The sequence below is a fragment of the Emydura macquarii genome, unplaced genomic scaffold (assembly GCF_026122565.2).
Source record: "Emydura macquarii macquarii isolate MOO-44397 ecotype Brisbane River unplaced genomic scaffold, CSIRO-AGI_Emac_v2 contig_2673, whole genome shotgun sequence".
NCBI lineage: Eukaryota > Metazoa > Chordata > Testudines > Chelidae > Emydura > Emydura macquarii.
In genome coordinates this window covers 29,590-49,541 of record NW_027132810.1, presented here as the reverse complement: position 1 = coordinate 49,541, position 19,952 = coordinate 29,590, and the positions used below count along the sequence as shown (strand labels likewise).

Genomic DNA, 19,952 nt, shown 5'->3' with positions numbered 1-19,952 from the left:
TGGGAGAGTAGTGAAAAGAGCACACTTCCTCACCTCAGCTACAATCAAAACAAACAAACAACTTGGATTACTGACTTACAATTGCATCAGGACGCACTGCGCCAAATCTAATGCCTCTGGTGAAAGGAAATGCTGTAGTTCAACCATAGCTTTTGAACTTGAAACAGGAATTAATTAATGGAAAATTTACAGCCTGTGTGATGCAGGAGATCAGACTAGATGATCACAGTGGTCCTTTCTCTTCTTAAAATCTATTGAATCTGTGAACACAAAACCTTCAAAACAGAAATCAAGTGGAAAATCTCTTGCATTCTTTGCCCCCTTCACATCACCTACAAAGCTGTTGAAAACAAACACACATTCTGTAAGACTTTCACTTCCATCTCTGAGGCCCCAGTACTGCAATAGTTAAGCAAATGCTTAACAAGCGTTTAAGTCTCACTGAACTCAAGTTTCCTGTTTCCGTGAATATCAGCAATAAAGAAAGTGTATTCAATCATTCTATTGAAAATGTAAACGTTTATACGTCAGGCTGTGTACTTGCCTCATTTAACACTGATTCATTTTACTCTAGCTTCAGGCTCTGCACCTCGCCTCTCTGTTGAGGGTTATCAGGATGGAGGGATCCGAATTGTGTGTCAGTTGGCCGGATGGTACCCAGAGCCCGAGGTGCTATGGAGAGATCTCAGTGGGCAGCCATTATCTTCAGTTACCCAAACAAAATCCAAAGACAAACGTGGACTCTTTGAAATAAAAGTTCTATCATTATAACAGAACATTCAAACCAGAGTTTATCCTGTTCTATGAGGAACACGAACATCAACCTGGAAAAGGAACCCTCAACTTTTAATATATCAGGTCAGTTACCACCAAAACCAAACAGTGATATCCTGGTCAGGGGGAAAAAAAGAGAAATAAAATTCAGGTTGCTAAATAAAATAAAAGTAAAATATTTCCTCACAAAAATCTACATTTAAGGTAATGTTAAGGTTCAGAGCTCAATTTAGGGTAAAATACATTCCAGAGATATTGTAATTATCCCAGAAACAAGCATTTTCCAGGAAATTCAGAGTTAAGGTTAAAATTAAAAAAAATTCAAATGTATTACTGCATAGAATGCCCTGTGGATACGATTATAATTAAAACATGATAGTTGGTGTTTGAAGGTTAAGCTGGTATTTATTTACATATGTTTTTATTAATATATATTTAAACTGAAATTAGATTTCTTTTTCTCATACAGTCACCACAGGGCAGTGTTAAGGTGTATTGGCCCTACTGATTGATTACACTTTCTGCTTCCTAGTGGACTGGTGGATGAAGGACTAGGCTTCTTGCCCCAGTGAAAATGGAGAGGGAGATGTGATATGCTGTGATCTCTTCAATATAGAGGAAATTTGTGACTGTTAAGTCTCTGCTCATGGAGGGTCAGAAGCAAGGCAGGTCCCAGAAAGTCTGGAGCCCTAGGAACAGTCGTTTGAGTGTGTCACTCATTACAAGATCCAAGTTTTAATATGAAGTTTGATTTCTCACCCTTTAGCAAACTTCACAGAGGGAAAGGAGTTGCCATAACAGCAAAATCCTGTGGGCCTGATCCGAAGCCCATTAAAGATGTCAGTAGGATTTGGATTAGTTCCTACGCACCCATTTAGCAGATCAGTTCCTATGCCAGGAACTCCTATGCCAGCTGAAGTGAAGAGTATATGGATATTAGTCTGCCCTCCCTTAATTATTTATTTCCACTCTTAAGTCCTCAGATTTTCTTTTACTATGAAATTCCCTGATGTTACAAATGGTTCAGTTTCACTAAAGTGTAAGTTTTCTGTTGGTAAATTTAATGATTAACTAATTTATCTTCCTACATGTTTTAATTTCAGTATTTCGTGAAAAGGAGGCTCTTCCTTCCCCTACTTTTCCCTGAGTTGGCTCCTAGATTGGGTGATACGTTCAGAAGCCACGGTTGTCCAACAAAGTGAAGGACAACCAGAATTAAAATATAAACAAACAAACCCACAATTAATTATTCACATGCACAGCCGTGTGCACACACACAAAACACATGAAATGAACATTAGGATGATAAAAATCTTGGATTCAAATGTTAGGATATAGCAGAATTAATGTTCCCTGTGCATTCTAAATTTGGCTCATTTGTATCTATGCATTATGATATAGTTTTTAATACCATGGTCACATACTATTGTCTCCTGCCACCAAAAGGACCATTCAACTGCCTTACCCATGAGACTGGCCTTACCCTTCCTGGTTCCCTGCCCCATTATCCTGGGGAAAAAATAGTATGTGACCATTTAGTTAAAGACTGGGCTATAATGCCTGTGCACACAAGGGCCCAATTAAGGTTGCTCTGTCTCTTTGCCCAGACAATCTCAGATGTAACCCCACACTCCAGCTCCTTCTCAGATCTGACTCCCCTCCCTTTTCCCCCGTTCCCCGTCCCCATTCTCTGTTCCCTGTACCGGTTCCCACTCCCAGTCTCCTTGGCAGGCCTTGACAGAGAAGTGACAAGCCACCTTAATAGTAGATGATGCAACCAGGACCAGCTTCAGCTAGAGAGAAAGAGAGAGGGAGGAGGGGAAAGGCGGGTGGGACTGCCAGCACTTTAGATAGAATTGAATGATGTATTAAATACTATCAAAAGTGGGTGAGCAGATTCTCTTTTTAAAATTGATGTCTGCCATTTTTATATTGCAGGGAGCAATTTTTCCCACATTTGTTTCACATAAATCCTGATGTGATCTTTTTTCATAGAATAAAAGTATACTGTTTATTATTACAGTTTCCAAACTGTGAGCTTTTTGTTTCAGATTCCTTTTTCCCAAGAATATCTCCCTGGATGGTGGCTTGGAGTGTGACTCTGGTGATTTTGTTGGTGTTCATCAGCCTTACTCTTCTTCTGTTCAAATTAAAAGGTGAAGCTCTAATGGGGGAAAATACAGTGTAATCAGAGTGAGATTTTCTCTTTAGAAAAGACAGTTTAGATTTTCTACATGAGAAAGTTACACCAGGTTACGGTGTGAATTTAAATTGATTTTGTTAAACCAGAGCAAACCCCTCTGTGGATACATCAGTTTTAGAAGAGCTTACTTCAGTTTAGTTTGAACCTGTTCTTGTTCAGCTTAAAAAAACCCTAAAACTAGGTTTGCACTATTTTAACTAGACTTTCAGTGGGGCCTGACGGAATTAGGTTCCCAACTCCCATTGAAATACAATGTGCTTTGGCGCTTAACTCTCCTACGCGTTTATGAAAAACTCTGTGTAAAGAATTTTTGATGTTTAATTCTATGGTATTCAAAAGATTATTGCGGCATTAATGAACAGCTTATTACTGTTGGTGTGGCAGGCTCTATCAGGTGTTTTTTTGTTTTTAACGTGTGAGCAAATCTTCAGCCTTGGGGACAACGGGCTATGTTTTTGCTGTTTGTTTTGGGCTCTACCAAGTAGCCGGAAGAGGGGGGCTGAAGAGGAAAAGGGAGAGTTTGCTCATTGTCTTGATCTCAGGTTAGAGTCAATTCTTGAGGAATCAAGCCTTGAGGTTCTCTAGGAAGCAAAATATCCACAGGATTGGTGCTATGCCCCAGCTTTTAAACAGATTCTTGGAGAAAGCTGTTCAGCCTGCGACAACTCCAAGGGGTCTCATTCTTCCTTCAGAGTAGGTCCCACAGCCTCACCATCTTCTTGAATGAGCCTCTGGGCTCCAGCACTCCTGTTTTCAAAATAAGAGCTCTGCCCAGTGAGTCCATACTGAGACAGATTACTGAACAGAGGCTTGTATGCTATTCAGGGACTAATGCACCCCAAGAAGTATTTGCAGTGACATCAAATACCCTTTTCAAAACAAAGTAGGATTTATTAGTCAACAGGCATCAATTCTTGGAGCTCCCTATAACCAAACCTTGGTGTTAGGTGAAGTTTCTGAATGAAGGAATTGCCTGTGTGCTGTTTGTGACGATCTCTGTTCTAGGACAGGTCTACATGTGCAAATAAATCAAATTACACTTAGAATGTACCCAGAATGTGTCACTGATTTCTTCTCCACTGGGAACCCTACCTGTAAGTCCCTGGAGAGCTGCAATGGCTTGGTAGAGGGGCAACATTATTATTACACAAGGAGTCATAATGAAAAGATTCTTTTAAACCTAGATTCACTGAAAAAGTCCTTACTTTTTATTTGTTTTCTTCTTTAGGAAAACATCTGGACACTATCAGTAAGTTCCATTTTTCTTCTGGTAGAACCAATGTTAAGCTATGAAATATTTGTGAATGAATGTGACAATGTCAACTTGAAAATAACAATAAGTACCACTAATACGAATAGCATAATTTGTTATGTCGCTAATGGGCAGGAAGCCAGTACTGTACCTGTGTCTGCTGTGAGGCAGTATGGAGTGGGTGACCAGAGGGATTGTGCACTTGATGCCCATGGCAGAAATGGCTCCAGGCCAGCTCCATATAAACAACTACGGAGACGGGCTGGTGGCAGCCCAGGATCCAAGTGAGGATATGGCCACTGGGGTCAGAATTATATGCACCGAGTGCCAACAGCCCCGGCATGTAGGTGATGCATCTGAGTCATAATTGTGACCTTTCATCCAGCTCAAAGCTGGAATAATGGCTGCTGAGAGACTTCTGAGCTGCCTTCTGCCTTTCCTTATAGAGGTGCACCAGGCTAGCTTCAGCAGTGTAAAAAGCCTCCCTGGTGCAAGTCACTTATTCTGAGTTCAATCCCTAGGATTGTAGTGATGCAAAACTGTGCACACAGTGTAGACAGGCCTAAATGGTCAATGATTGGGGGAGCAGGCAATGTTTAATTTCACCCAAGAGAAGCTTTTACAGGATTTTTTATATTTTTGTTTATTATTTAGGTAAACTTCACGCAGAGCTGGGTAAGGGCATCTTTTGTTTTGTTTCTCTCTAATGCAGTCTTTTCTGTGATATTGAATCTTATTAATACTGCATTTGTCACTGCTTTTGATACTGCTTCGTTCTCATCCGTATCTCTATGTTTGCTTTCAGAGTGGAGAAGATCCCTTGGTGATGCAGGTAATGACAACTCATATGTAATCAACGGAAGGTCCTGCACCTTTCACTGTACAAAAAATAAGGAGAAAAGTGTAATATGATATTTTCCCTGTTCAGAGAAGAGAAGGCCCTGAGATTCAAAGGAGAGAGAGGAATGGATCACCACAATACACCCTCATTACACGTTGCTCCCATAATTCTAGAAACAATCCCTGCTCTGAGTGACTGAGAGTTATTGTTTCTTAGGATCCCAGCCCTAGTGTCAGTTAGCAGAATAAGAGTGAGCAGACCCAAGAGTTCAAACCAAGGAGTAACTCTAACCAGTATTCAACATCCGCTTCTTTTCTCTTCTCCCCTTTTAACTCTCTCCATCAAATCCCAACTTTCTCCTCTTTTTAACCATCTTTTCCTCCAGGAATTCATTTCCAAACCCTCTTTCTCTTCCCTCCACAACTAACTTTCTTCTCTTGTAGAAGTTCCTTGCTTGTAAATCAAAATCCAAATTTAAAAAATGAAATCTGGAGTGATAATTCTCTATGTCTGGCCTTGATGACTAGCTACAGAATTTTATTTAGGGATATATAGTATCTTTTAATTCACTACAAATCTCGGATATGTGGTGGGATGGAGCAGGCATCATGCTGGCATCAACAAGAGACATCCAAGCTCCAAGATTTTAAAATTAAGGGAGGGAGGGCACATCAGGGAAAAGATGATTATCACTATGTGAATGGAAATCTCTGGGGCTTCCCTCTGATTATGAGGTCTGTAGTCCACTTCATGGGGAGAAGTGGAGTGGATATTCTGAGTCTCAGGGTCGGCTCAGCAAACTTTCTTCTTCTGTCACTTGCCTTGGGAGTGACTCTATTGTACATGTTGGTGAGATCTCGGAGCTGCTCTCCATTCAGAGCCGGGTAAATCCCAGAGAAAGGAGGTTTCCTGATTCACGCTCCAGCTGGGGCAGATTCTGTCACTGACACCATCAAACCCTCCCCCAGGCTGAGCTCTGCCCCTAACGCTCTGATTCTCTCTCCCCAGCGAATGTGACTCTGGATCCAGGCATGGCTCATCCCCACCTCGTCGTGTTTGGGGATGGGAAAAGTGTGAGAAGGGCAGACACACGGCAGGATCTGCCCAACAACCCTGAGAGATTTGACACTGAGCCCTGTGTGCTGGGCTGTGAGGGATTCACCGCGGGGAGACATTACTGGGAGGTGGAGGTGGGGGATGGGCGATACTGGGCTGTGGGGGTGGCCAGAGAGTCTGTGAGGAGGAAGGGAGGGATCAGCTTTAACCCTGAGGAGGGGATCTGGGCTGTGCAGCGGCTGTGGCTGGATCAGTTCCAGGCTCTCACCTCCCCTCTGACCCCCCTCCCCCTGTGCCGGGTCCCCAGCAGGATCCGGGTGTGTCTAGACTGTGACCGGGGGCAGGTGACATTTTTCGATGCTGGTGACCAGGCCCCGATCTTCACTTTCCCGCCGGCCTCTGTCCCTGGCGGGAGAATCCACCCCTGGCTCTGGGTGGGGTGGAGATCCCCGCTCAGACTGTGTCCCTGAGACACTGGGGACCCTCTCTAGCCTCACACACCCTAGTCTCTATGACCCTGGAGGACTCCCATCTACCCAGGTCCTTCATCTCTATGATCCCTGGAAGTTCCTTCCCCCTCCCTGCAGCACCAGGGATGGGAGGGGGAGGAGGGTGAAGAACCCCTGGAGCTGCAGGGGGAGCAGAGGGGCCCTGAGGGGCAGATGTGGGGCTGGGCAGGGGCAGAATTAACAGCCGGGCTGGGGACAGGCAGACATGGGGGTGGCCGGACCCAGCATTAATTAATGAGGGTTTTGGGGGTTGGGAGAAGCTGGAAGCTCCGCAGCGGCAGGGAGGGTTTGTACAATCTGTGGGGTTAGATCTCACTGGGGCTCCCAGCCAGAGCTCCTGCCGCAGGGCCACAGTCACCTTCCTCTGTCGCTGCAGGGCTGGCACCACAGGAATTGTCACACACACGCAGGGGATGGGCAGGGAGAGTTCACAAATCGCAGGATCACCCAGATACAGTCTGTGTTGTTTTTTAAAAAAACCTTTTGGAGGTTCAATTTCATGACTTTTGGTTCTGACTCATGACTTTTAACTTCTGGGGGAGTCTCTGGGGCTAGGGTGGGTTGAACCAGAGCGAGTAGAAGAAAGAAAAGGGAAAGATAAAGTAAAACAAAATAACCAGGGAGTGCTGGAGAAGGGTGTAAAATAGCTGTGAAAACAATGAGAGAAAGCACTCTGAAGAGGGGAAAGAGCCAGAGGCAGCGACTGGGCAAAGGGAAGGGATAAACTCAGGGAGAGAATGAACATGAGGGCGAATGATCTGTGACAGGGACCGGAGGAGAGTGGAAGAGAGAGAAATAAATGGGGACGGGAAATAAGTGCTAGAAAAATGGTGAGTAAAAGTGAACAGTGTGAAAGGAAAAGGAGTGTGACACTGGCTGGATTAAGGGGATCATTGATCATATTATTGAACATCAATATGTCAAAATTGCAATAATTCATATGAGATAGGCTATGTCAGGTACTGTTATAAAGGTTATAATTTCCTAAGTAGGATGATATTGTTGATGTGCGTGTGTCATATTTGTATTGGCAGTTATGGATATGGTTGATGTGTCTGTATTTCAAATGTGTTTCTGGGCGACACCCCAGACAAGAGGGCTGCAGCACTAGCTGCTTAATGGCCCATTAAGGAAACTCACAAGGACAAAGGCCCAAGGAGAGACCTGATGAGTCACCAGGACTTACTCCTGTGACCCTGGACTCCAGCGTATTTCTGTAAATTTTCACAACAAGCAGCATGGCAAAGGCCAAGGGACATACAAGGTAGCTGCACCACATCCATTTTGTCTTCAATCAGTCTTTAGTCTTCAGCCTTCACCTACCTCTGGAGCAATTCATCTGAAACTGAAGCTGTAAATCAAAGGACTGAGACCCATCCAGGTACTGGATGTGCACCAGAGGAACTATACAAACCTGCAACTCCATAATTCTACTGAAAACCTGATGTATATGGATTTTCATATCATTTGTATGTATCTAATTGCATTAGTCATTTAACATTTCTTTATAGTTCGTTTCTTTCCTTTTATAATTAACTTTTAGTTTTAGTTACTAAAGGATTGGCTGGCAGCATGGTATTTTGGGTAAGATCCAAACTTATTTTGATCTGGTACTGTGGTTGACCCTTTGGGATCAGGAGAACCTTTTTGGTAATAAGCATAGAGTTTTAAATAACCTATCTCTTTACTGGACTTAGTGGCTGATTAGGTGCCAGAGACTGAAATGCAATAAAGGGGGCTGTGTATATTTTGTTTTAGCTTCTTGATAATCCGTGTGGGAAATCAAAAACATTGTCTGTTGCTGGTTGGGAAGTCTGACTTCAGTGTCACACACCAGTGCTGGAAAAATCTGCTCTCCTTTTACACCATGCCCTGACCTTGGCATTTTTAGATGGTCTAACCTAGGCACTGACGAGTCACAGAGAGAAGAAAAGGGACAGAAAGATTTATAAAACACCACAGAAGGTGAGACTGTAACTCATTAATTTCCTATGTTACTTCCTTGGCTTCGTTACCATACTTCGTTGTCATTATAAAAAATGTTCCCCAAATCTATGGGTCTCTTTTCCATTGCTCCTTTTCACTCTGATGGTTATTTACAGTAAATAAACCATGAAGGACAATTCTGATTTGTTCTTTTTGAATTTTCCAGCTGCAATTGTTGGGGGCAGAAGTGTGGGATTTGCTCCCCTACTGCACCAACCAGGACGATACCAGCATGTCTGTATGATAAGATGTTGGGTTTTACTGTGATATGTTGCTATCCAGCCTGTGCTCTGTCTCTTGTGGTGTCTATAGCCATGTCAATCAGGAATTGCTCAGCTGTGCTCTGTGGAGAGATGACTGAATATGTGGTGCTGATTTTCCTCTTTGTTCCCAGAGGTACTGAATTTATTCAAAGGTTGCTAAAGAGATATGAAATATGTTCTTCACATTTCTTCTGCCCATCAGCAATTGCTCCAGTGTCCATGGCGGTGTTTATGGAATGGGACCTGTTCTCAGAGTCTCTGGAGATTTGTCTACACTAGGATGCAGGTTTCTCTCTCTCGTACAATCTATGTGTAGACAAGGCAAGTGGTGGTTTCACCTCAGTCTAACTGGTGAAGAAGAAATCTGTGGGTTGGAGGGTGTTGGGGAGGTTAGGGGTCACTTTGATTAGCTACCCTGAGGTGAAAGTCTCACTTTCCTCAACTCCACTAGGACTGTACAATGAGATCACCGCCTCAAAAAACCTTTCACCTAGGGTGGACATGAGCTAAAAGATGGGATGTAAAGGGAGATTCCCCACTTTTTTCCAGGGCTGTGACTTGGTCTTCTGTGAGCTTCTAATTGAAATGACTGGGTGTAGGATCCATGCAGAGATTTAGGCATTGCAACGTTGAGCATCACCGCACCTAATTTTTAGGTTCCTAGAACATCACAAGAACAACCCTGTGACCCACAAAGCCTGACGTAGGTGCCTAGTCTCCTTGTACAATGGACGGAGTCCAGCAGATGCCTTAAAATGCAATCCGCAAGAGCCAGCATGCTAAGTGGGGAGCCATCTAAACTAGTCACTGGGAGATACTAACAACAGGGTGTGTCCTAAGCCCGGCCCCTCTCTCAAAGGTAAGCGCCTAAGGCTGTGTCTACACTATAGTTTGTCAGCATAATTTATGTTGCTCAGTGGTGGCAATAATCCCCCCCACCCCCCGCGTGACATAAGTTACACCGAGATAAGCACCGCTCTGTACAGCGCTGATGTAGCTGCTGCTGCTCATGGAGGTGTGTTTATTAGGCCGACAGGAGAGCTCTTTCCCTTTGGCATTGAACGTCTTTTCCTGACGTGCTGCAGTGGCACAGTTGCATTGGTACAGCTCTGCTGCTGCAGCGCTGTATGTGTAGACAGGCCCTAAATCTGGGGGGCTACTCGCATATCAATCCACCGCTGGAGGTGTTCCATAAGAATGAGTTTGGCACCTGCTGTCCTACCCACAGCTTGTAGGTGGGGGTTGTTTTAGTATTCCTAGCCACTTTATGGCTTTCAGCTACTGGTAGCACACTTGCCTGAGATGTGGGGGATCCAGGTTCAATGTCCCCCTCTTGGCCAGAAAGGGAGAAAGGATTTGAACAGAGGTTACTCATTATCTAGGTGGCTGCTCCAACCACGGAGCTATGGTATAGTTGGATGGTCAATCTCTCCTGATATCATGCAGCAGTTATGATCCTGGAGGCCATAAAAAAACCAACCATGGAGCTATGGCATAATCGGATGGTGGGATTCTTCAGTCTCTCCTGTCCTCACTCACCCGGAACACAAGACCCAGACCAGCTCACAACCACCCAGCATCTTCCTCATTCTGGTTGGGGGATGGGAATTTTTGTCCATACATATGAAATTGCCAGCAGTGTCTGCATAATGTCCTCAGCAGAACTTCAGACAGGTTGAGACTCTGACCATTATCTTGAATGATTGTGGTGGAAGGATCCTACATTTAAAGTCCCCAGGTCTACCTTTTATTTATTTATGGCTGGAAAAACAGTTCTGGACAGATCCTCAGCTGATGGAAAGCTTCATAGCTCTACAGCGCTGCTGAGATCTGCCCCAGCAAGTTTACAGTGCATTGAATGTCGCTTCTTCCCCAACACAGCTACATACACTAAGTCAAGCACAAGGGCTAGAACTGCATAAGGAGGAGCTAGAACTTCAGAGGAAGGATTGTCTGGGGATCATGGCGTGAACCTGAGATTGGTGACCCAGGTTATATTCTCTGTTTTGTGGGAATTTCTGTGTGGTCTCAGGGAAGTTACTTCATTTCTCTGGACTTCAGCCCCCATCTGTGAAAAGGGGTGAGAATGTTTCCCTATTTCACACGGCTGGTGTGAGGATAAATACACTGAAGATTTGTGTATCACTCAGCTCTTATGATCTCAAAGGCCATAAAAGAACCTAAGGTAGCTAGAGGGGAAACACACACCCAGAGCTACTCCCCCTGCTGCACTCAGTTTCAGCCCAATCAGTTGCTCAAATTACCCATCAGCAGAACCTCTCAAGCCCAGTATGTCACAAAGGGCAGCGCCCCTGAGAAGGGAAACCAGAACCCTGCCTCACTCCAGTACAAAAGAGCCATCAAGGCAATTCCACCAAACAGAAGGTCAGCCGCATGGCCAGCGATTACATGGTCACCAAAAGCCTTAGTGGTGTGATAAACTGAATATCCAGCTGGGCCAGTTAAGGGCTTAGCTGGAGGCTGATTTGGCTGACGTTCTGTCTGCGAGAAGGCCACGTTCTTTTGGGATTTGCCATGCTGCTGTGTCAGGTAAGAGGGGATGTCAGTACAAACACGACAGCGTGAAATCTCCTCTTCTCTCTCCTCCTCCCTCCCACCCCCACAGACGTTCCACCATCTGAACAGGAGAGAAAAAGGGGGAACCCGTCAGATCTCACAGACATGGTGAGACTCCAGGGGGAGATTTTCTTTATAATAAGAGAAAGTTCCCATGGAAACATCGTGATGAACTCGTAGCTAAAGTAACAAGTCGCACACACACCTCTAACGATGACAGCATGCGGCACTGAGGGGATCCCAAGCTGAAGTCACACAAACAACCTGACACCAGCCTCATTGCTCGGTTCATGCTCACCACGAGGAACAGAAACATTGTCACTGTCCAGCAGCCAGGACCCCTTAACTCTGCCCTGGGCTTTTGTGAGGCTTTCACGGTCCTTTTGCATATAAAATCCAGAGGAAGGAGTGGAGTGAGGGAGCCGGCCCCATGGTTCTTCTCCAGCAACCCCTCTTCCTCCCCCCGTTCCCTTGGCCGGGCTCTGTCTGGCCTTTCCCTTCATGCTGCTCACTTCTCCCTGGGCTGGGAAACGGCTTTCCCTGCAGTACGGCCAGGGCCTCCTTTCTCTCCAGAGGGGAGGTGGGGGGCAGGGACAGGGGGCTATCTCACACAATACCACCTCCTCCTTCATCCTCTCTGGTCTGGAGCGGCTTCTCCCTAATGTCACATCTTCCCCTCTTCTACCAGGACTAGGAAGGAGGACCAGCTGGTGGAAGAGGGATTCCCAGGAGGGTTAAATCTGTTTCCAGCCGCCTCTCAGTTCCCCTGCCTTCAGATTCAGTCTCTTTCCTCCATCTCTCTCTACTGATCTGTTTCTGGGAGTGAAACAGAGGAATCACTCAGGTGTCCAGGAGCTCCCTGAGATCCAGGAGTGTCCCAGCCAGAGCAGGGCTGTTGAGGAGTGTGAGAAATGGTCCCAGAATCCCCCAAGGTTGAGCTCTGCCCGTAAGGCTCTGAATCTCTCTCCCTGCAGCGACTGTGACTCTGGATCCAGACACGGCTCAGCCCCGGCTTGTCCTGTCTGAGGATTAGAAAAGTGTGGGATGGGCAGACACACGGCAGGATCTGAACAACAAGCCTGAGAGATTTGACTCTGCATATTGTGTGCTGGCCTGTGAGAGATTCACCTCGGGGAGACATTGCTGGGAAGTGGAGGTTGGAGGATGCTGGTCTGTGAGGGTGGCCAGAGAGCCTGTGAAGAGGAAGGGATGGATCAGCCTTAGCCCTGTGATGGGGTGGATCTGGGCTGTGGGATGTTTGGGTCAGTTATGGGTGCTCAACTTCCCTGAGACCCCCCTACCCCTGTGCTGAGTTCCCCGTAGGATTCGAGTGTGTCTGGACTGTGACCGGGGGCAGGTGACATTTTTTGATGCTGGTGACAAGGCCCCGATCTTCATTTTCCTGCCAGCCTCTGTCCCTGGGGAGAGAATCCTCCCCTGGCTCTGGGTGGGGCCAGGATCCCAGCTCAGACTGTGTCCCTGAGACACAGGGTTGAAGTTGGAATGTCCGTGGAGGATTCTTGTCTCCTGAACCCCTGATACCTCATCATGACCCCCTGGAAGTGTTTTTTCCATTACACTGGTTAATCCATCCTTCTGAGAGGCGGTAGCTAGGTCAATGGAAGAATTTCTCTGTCTACACCGGGGGTTAGGTCGATCTAGCCATGGCACTCAGGGCACAACATTACCGGAGTGACGTAATTAGGCTGATCTATGTTTAAGCGTAGAACAGGCCTAAGCAGGGTTTCCCTGGAGTTAGCTGAAAACACAGGGGCCCAGGGATTAGCTGGCAGCTGTGATCAGTGCGGGAAGCAGAAAGCCAAGAGACGCAGCCGTGAGTGTGATCCTGACAGGAAAAAGAGACAGAGCTCGCTTTAGGCACAGGATCCCCTCCAAAGGCAGACGTGGTTTCTGAGTAAGGAAACTGCCTGCTGCTTTTTGTTTCACCTGTGCTCAGCACACAGGAATGTGTGGATATTGTTTGTAAATAACAACAATTGCACCCAAGGAATGCCTGACCCCTGTCATCAATTTCTCCTCCCAAAGGAAGAACCTAGAAAGGCCCCAAATGCTGGCTAACTGCTCAGGTCAGAGGAGCCGTGGTACAACCTGAGTCAGGATCTACAGGAGGTCCACGGAAAAGAAAAATAACAACATCCTCATCAAGGAAACGTACAATTTCAAATAAAAAAGTAATTTCATATAGTTTAAAATCAACTAGTAGCATGTGGTGGTCCACGAAGTGTTTGGAGGTTGAAAAGGGGTCCTGTAGGAAGGTGCTGTGGCCTTGCTTGCCGAGGAAGGGCCGCAACACCCCGGCTGGAGAGTACGAGGTCCGAAAGGGCAATCTGCTCGGCAGCAGAGGGGCGGAGCTTCCACAGGAACAGGAAGTATAAAAGGCAGGCCCCGCAGCTCAAAAGGGGAACGGCTGCTGCTGGAGGCAGACGTGCCTTCCTTCTGGCTGTGGCTTAGGCCTGACCCCAGCCAAGCAGCTGCTCTGAGCAACCGCCTCCCAGGGCGGAGACCCCAGGGACTGGACCGAGGCCCCTGGGGTGGGAGATACCCGCTGAAGCCGTCCAGGACCTGGAGGAGCTGCCCGACGCCGGAGAATCCCAGGAGCCCTGTGACCTGGAGGAGCTGCCCTCCGCAGAGGAGCTCCCCGACTCGCCGCTCGACGAGGAGGGACTGGTGAGACTGCCGTGTGCTGAGTACCCCAGCGACCTGAGGACACGGAGGACTCTCAGGTACCTGGGCACCAGGGGCAGGAAGTGGCCCAGGGACAGCCAGCTAGACAGCGGCTGAATCAGGGACTAGCCCCAATCAGTGTGTTGCGGCTGGAGCCCCCCTGATTCAGTGGCAATGGCTGTGCCACTGCTCGGCCCTGGGGTGGGACGCAGTGGAGACGGGTGGGCCTGTGTCCCCCTCCCCCGTTCCCTGACCGCCCCGGGAGGAAGTGCTCTCCCCTGCCGCTCTAGACAGCGCATCCACTGCCAACCTGCCTCGCCCGCCTGAGGGCCGGAGGCCATAGACTGTGAACCTGTCTCACCCTGCGTGGGGGTTGGAGACTCTAGGTACTTGTCGGCCCGCCCCGCCTGAGGGCCGGGCTCAGACTCGTGCGCAGGCACTAGAACATGCCCCTGGTAACAGGCGCTGTGGCCTTCCTCGGGGCCTGGGCCTGAGGAAGGGCTGCAATGCCCCAGGCAGACACTACCGCTGGCCCACAGCTCCACACCCTCAAACAGGTTGGGAACCACTGCACTGGTGTGGATGAGTGACTGTCAGCACACACTGAAGCACATGGCCTGGCATTCATGTCACGGTGGGTGATGTGCTAAGTGCGGGTCAAAGCGCAAGGCTCTGATTTGTAGAGTCCTGCCCCCTCTCCTCAAGCACGGTGGGTCCTGGCTGCTCCCCCCACTGCAGACAGACAGAAGGAGTTCACCGAGGAGGCTGCTTCCTTGCTGATCTCCCGCCCCGCTGGCTGCAGCAGGGAAACTACATGTGTCCTGTAGCTCCGTGCGCTCCACCTGGGTCCCTAAGCAAGTGGCTCCCTTCTGCAGCCAGGGGAACAGGAGATCAGTGCTCCCCTCCCACTGCCTCCAGCAGGGACCCAGCACCTAGGGACCCAAGCAGAGCTTTGCCATGCTCCCTGCTACAGCCAGGGGAGGGCAGCGCTGATCTCCTGTCCTCTTGGGTGCAGCGAGGAGCCTGCACTGGTCTTGTAGCCCCGCGGCAACGTGCTCTGCCTGGGGCCTTAGGCAACACATCCCTTCTGCAGCCAGTGGGAGGGGAGTGACAGGCCACTTTGAAAGACCCCACGGGCCACTTTTGGGAACCACTGGTGTAGACAGACCCTGAGTTTAACCTTTTGTGTCATCGTTTGTTTGTTTCCTTCCCCCCTTTCCCTTTCATTCACTTTTTGCTTCTTCACACCCTGCTGCTCCCGTTCCTTGCCTAGGGAGTTCCTGCTTCCTTCTTTCCTTATCTTTCTCCTGCTCCTCCTCCCGGCCTCTCCTCTTTCTTCACCTCATTCTGCACCTGTGCAGCTGGTGTCAGTGGGACACGCCCCTCCCATTATCAGCCAAACCATTTCTGTGCAGAGGGAACAGAGGAGCAGAGATCCCAGCAGCCATGGCCTCAGCGACTCCGGTACAGGAAATCCAAGAGGAAACCAAATGTCCCATCTGCCTGGAATATCTGACAGAGCCGGTGACCACACTGTGGGCACAACTTCTGCCGAGTCTGCATCACTCAGCACTGGGAGACATGGACAGAGGGGGACTATGGCCCTTTGTGCTGCACCAACTGCAGAGCCCGGATCCAGGCAGGGGCTCTCCGGAACAACTGTCAGTGGGAAAAAACAAACAACTGGATTTCAAACCAGGAGGAGGGAATCTGTGTGAGAGACACGACAAAGCCCTGGATCTGTTCTGTGAGGAGGCCGGGGAAGCTATGTGTGTGGTTTGTTGGAGATCCCCAGAGCACAGATCTCACTCGGTGCTTCTCATGGAGGAGGCTGCCAGGAAATACAAGGTAGGAAACTCTCCGCATCCGGTAAATGAAGCATGAAAGGCAATTCTGATTTATTCTTTTTTTAATTATCCAGCTGCAGTTGTTGGGGGCAGAGTCATGGGATTTGCTTCCCTACTTCATTATGTTGCCCCAGCACCAACAGGGAATATACCAACATGTCCTTATGATGGGAGCTGGGGTTTTACTGTGATACGTTACTATCCAGCCCATGCTCTGTCTGTTGTGCTGTCGATAGCCATGTAAACCAGGAATTGCTCAGCTGTGCTCTGTGGAGAGGTGGCTGGACACATGGTGCTGATTCTGCTCTTTGCTTCCACAGATACTGAGTTTATTCAAATTATTGGCCAATGATATATAAAATAGGCAGAAGAAAGCTGAACATCTATCAGTAATTGCTGTGTTGCCCATGGGAGTGTTCATGGGATGGGACCTGCTGCAAGAGACAGTCTCTAGGGGTTTGTCTACAGTGGGATGCAGGTGTCTCTCACATTGTACAATCTGTGTGTAGACAAGGCAAGTGGTGGTTTCACTTCAGTGTAACTGATCAAGAAGAAATCTGTGGGTTGGTGGGTGTTGCGGGGATTATGAGTCACCTTGATTAGCTACACTGAGGTGAAAGCATCACTTTCCTCGTCTCCACTAGGACTGTACAATGAGATCATGGCCTCATTTTTGCTTTCACACTGAAACATTAAAAAAAAAACAAAAAAAACCCTTTCACCTAGGGTGGACATGAGCTAAACAATGAGATGTAAAGGAAAAGACTCGTTGCCAGAGCTGTGACTTGCTTTTCTGTGAGCTTTTAATTTTAATGACTGGGTGTAGGATCCATAAAGGGACTTGTGCGTTGCAACGCTAAGCATCACTGTAACTAACTTCCAGGTTCCTAGAACATCACAAGAACAACCCTGCAACCCACAAAGCCTGAGGTAGGCGCCTAGTCTCCCTGTACGATGAACGGATATAGGCAGGTGCCTTAAAACGCAAGATACAAGAACCAGCATGCTGGCTGGGGAGCCATCTAAACTAGCCACTGGGAGATGCACACAACAGGGTGTGTCCTAAACCCCGCCCCTCTCTCAGAGATAGGCACCTAAGGTAATGTCTACCTACAGGTTGTGTTGGTATAATTTATGTTGCTCAGGTGTGAATCGCTCCTCTCCCTCCGAGCAACGTAAGTTACACCCAGAGAAGCGTCGTTGTGTACAGTGTTATGGCGGCATGAGAGCTGCTCCCGCTGACGTAGCTGCTGCTGCTCATGGTGGTGGTTTTATTATGCCAATGAGAGGGACATGCCCTAAATCTGGGTTGGGGGCCGAGCGCCTACTCTGCATGTCAATCCACCGCCGGAGTCGTTTCTTGTGGGAATGAGTTAGGCACCTGCTGCACTGCAAACAGCATGGGGATGGGTTTGGGGTTGCTAGCCGCTTGTAGCCCACTTGCCTGGGATGGGGAGGATCCAGGTTCAATGTCCCCCTCTTTGACCTAGGGGGAGAAAGGATTTTAACCATGGACCTATGGCATAGTTTGATGGTGGGAATCTTTAGTCTCTCCTGCCCTCACTCGCCTTGAGCACGAGATCCGGACCAGCTGACAACCACCCACAAGCGTCTTCCTCATTCTGGCTGCAGGATGGGAATTTTTCTTCTTAAATGTGAAATTGAAAGCAGTGTCTGCATGACTTCCTCAGCAGAATTTCATATGGGCTGAGACTCTATTTTCTTGAATGATTGTGCTGGAAGGATCCGAAATTTAAAGTCCCCTGGACTACCTTTTATTTATTTATGGCTGGTAAGACAGTTCTGGGCAGATCCTCAGCTGGTGTAAAGTTTCATTGCTCCACAGTGCTGCTGAGATCTGTCCCAGCAAGTTTACAGTGCATTGAATGTCACCTCTTCCCCAACACAGCTACATACACTAAGTCAAGCACAAGGGCTAGAACTGCATAAAGAGGAGCTGGAACTTCAGAGGAAGGATTGTCCAGTGGTCATGGGGTGAACCTGAGACTGGTGACCCAGGTTATATTCTCTGTTTTGTGAGACTTACTTTGTGGCCTCAGGCAAATCACTTCTTTTCTCTGGACCTCAGCCCCATCTGTGAAAAGGGGTGAGAATGTTTCCCTATTTCACACGGCCGGTGTGAGGATAAATACACTGAAGATTTATGTATCACTTAGCTCTTGTGATCCTGGAGGCCATAAAAGAACCTAAGGTAGCTAGAGGGGAAACGCACATCCAGAGCTACCTCCCCTGCTGCACTCAGTTTCAGTCCAATCAGTTGCTCAAGTTACCCATCAGCAGCACCTCTCAAGCCAAGTATACCACAAAGGGCAGCGCCCCTGAGAAGGGAAACGAGAACCTCACCCCCATCCCCAGAACAACACAACACAGCCATAAAGGGAAATGGTCCAAACAAACAATGACAAATATTTTTCCTTACGTTAAATATACCAAGTGGAAAATTCATTACAAACAGAAACCATTCCTGCTTAATTGGCATCCATCAGTTCCTACAGGGAAAGTCTCCCTCAGTGACGTGGGAGGGAGAGGGGGACGAGGTTTGTGTGTGTTGGGAGCTGGGGGTTTGATGGTGAAAGGCAGGAAGTTCATACGGAAACAAACTTCCCCCTTTTGTTTTTTCTCAAGTTAGTTAAAAATATCTCAGATTGTCCTAAATCCTGCGACATTGACCACACCCCCAGTGCCATCCAGCTGTGTACCCAAGTCCTTCCCTGGCACAGGCTGGCGGGAAGTGCTGTGTGGGGAAGGAATCAGAAGCACAGGAAGGTGGTGTGGGACCAGGCTGATAAGCCCCCAGCCAGGCTGGTGCCAGAGTCCCAGCTGGGCTGGGTCAGTTCTCTGTGCGGCCCGGCTGGCTGGACTCCTGCCCAGCAGCACCAGGCAGGCTGGTTTGGCTCAGCGCTGGGATGGGGCACTCAGGGGGCAGAGCACAAACACACAGATCTCAGGCTGACATGGCTCTCAGGGGCAGATGTAGGGGCTGGGCAGGGAGCAGAATTACTTAAATACGGTTTGGGGCTTCGGGGACAAGCTGGAAACTCTGCCCCGGCAGGAGCATTTTGTAAATCTAGCCTGCTAGACACTAAAAAGCCAGGACTAAACAGGCACATGGGATTTATGGCTCATTACAACAAGCCGTAGCCCACTAACCCTCTTTTTGTTCTATGACGGCAGTGGTGTTAAAAGGCCTTGAATGGTCCATTCGAAGAGCTCCCTGTGGATGGAAAGCTTGTTTCTCTCCCCAACAGAAGTAAGTCCAGTAAAAGAGATGACCTCCCCCACCTTCGCTCTCTGTTAACTATATCCATGCAGCCAGGACTTCCCTGCTGTTTCATGTCTTGCTCAGGTCATGGCAGACCGTTACATGGACCTCTGAAACCATCACACTGGGATTGTCTTGGTCTGATCTCATCAATGCACTGCTCACAGGAGGAACCTGGAGAGTTTGACTCAGGGATTCAGGAACCTGTGGTGATGACTTAGACCAGGAGATCTCCATGTCCACTGACCGATCAGAACTGGGAATCAACTAACACTGTTTGATCCTGGTTAGACTCTGATCTGCGAACAGAGATGGGCTGGGCTTTCACCTTCAGATCTTACAGCAATAAAGACACAGGCTTCACCGTAAACTCCAGTTTAGCAGGATAACGGTTGCTTATTACTTAAGTAATGAAAAGGGGAGTTTCCATTCGGAGCACGAGACGAAAAATATAATGATTATTGTGACAGTGTTTAGCAGTTCTCGCCTTCAGCCAGATTGGGACACTTGGAAAGCTGAGTCTGCTGCCATCAAACACCCTAGGAGGGCTTCTTGGAGAGAGGATCCTTCTCCCCAAAGCATCAGGAGGATGTGACTGGCACTGACAGCCCCGCCTCTTTCCTGTCACTTCTCTACTTTCGCTTCCTATCTTGGTGCAGGCAGCGAGAGAGACACA

The 19,952-nt window shown here is 48.0% G+C and overlaps 1 pseudogene; it reads left to right on the top strand.

Annotated features, from left to right (window-relative positions):
• The first annotated feature begins 574 nt into the window (after positions 1–574).
• LOC137164057 (butyrophilin subfamily 1 member A1-like) lies at positions 575–6,735 on the top strand (annotated as a pseudogene).
• Positions 6,736–19,952: the final 13,217 nt, after the last annotated feature.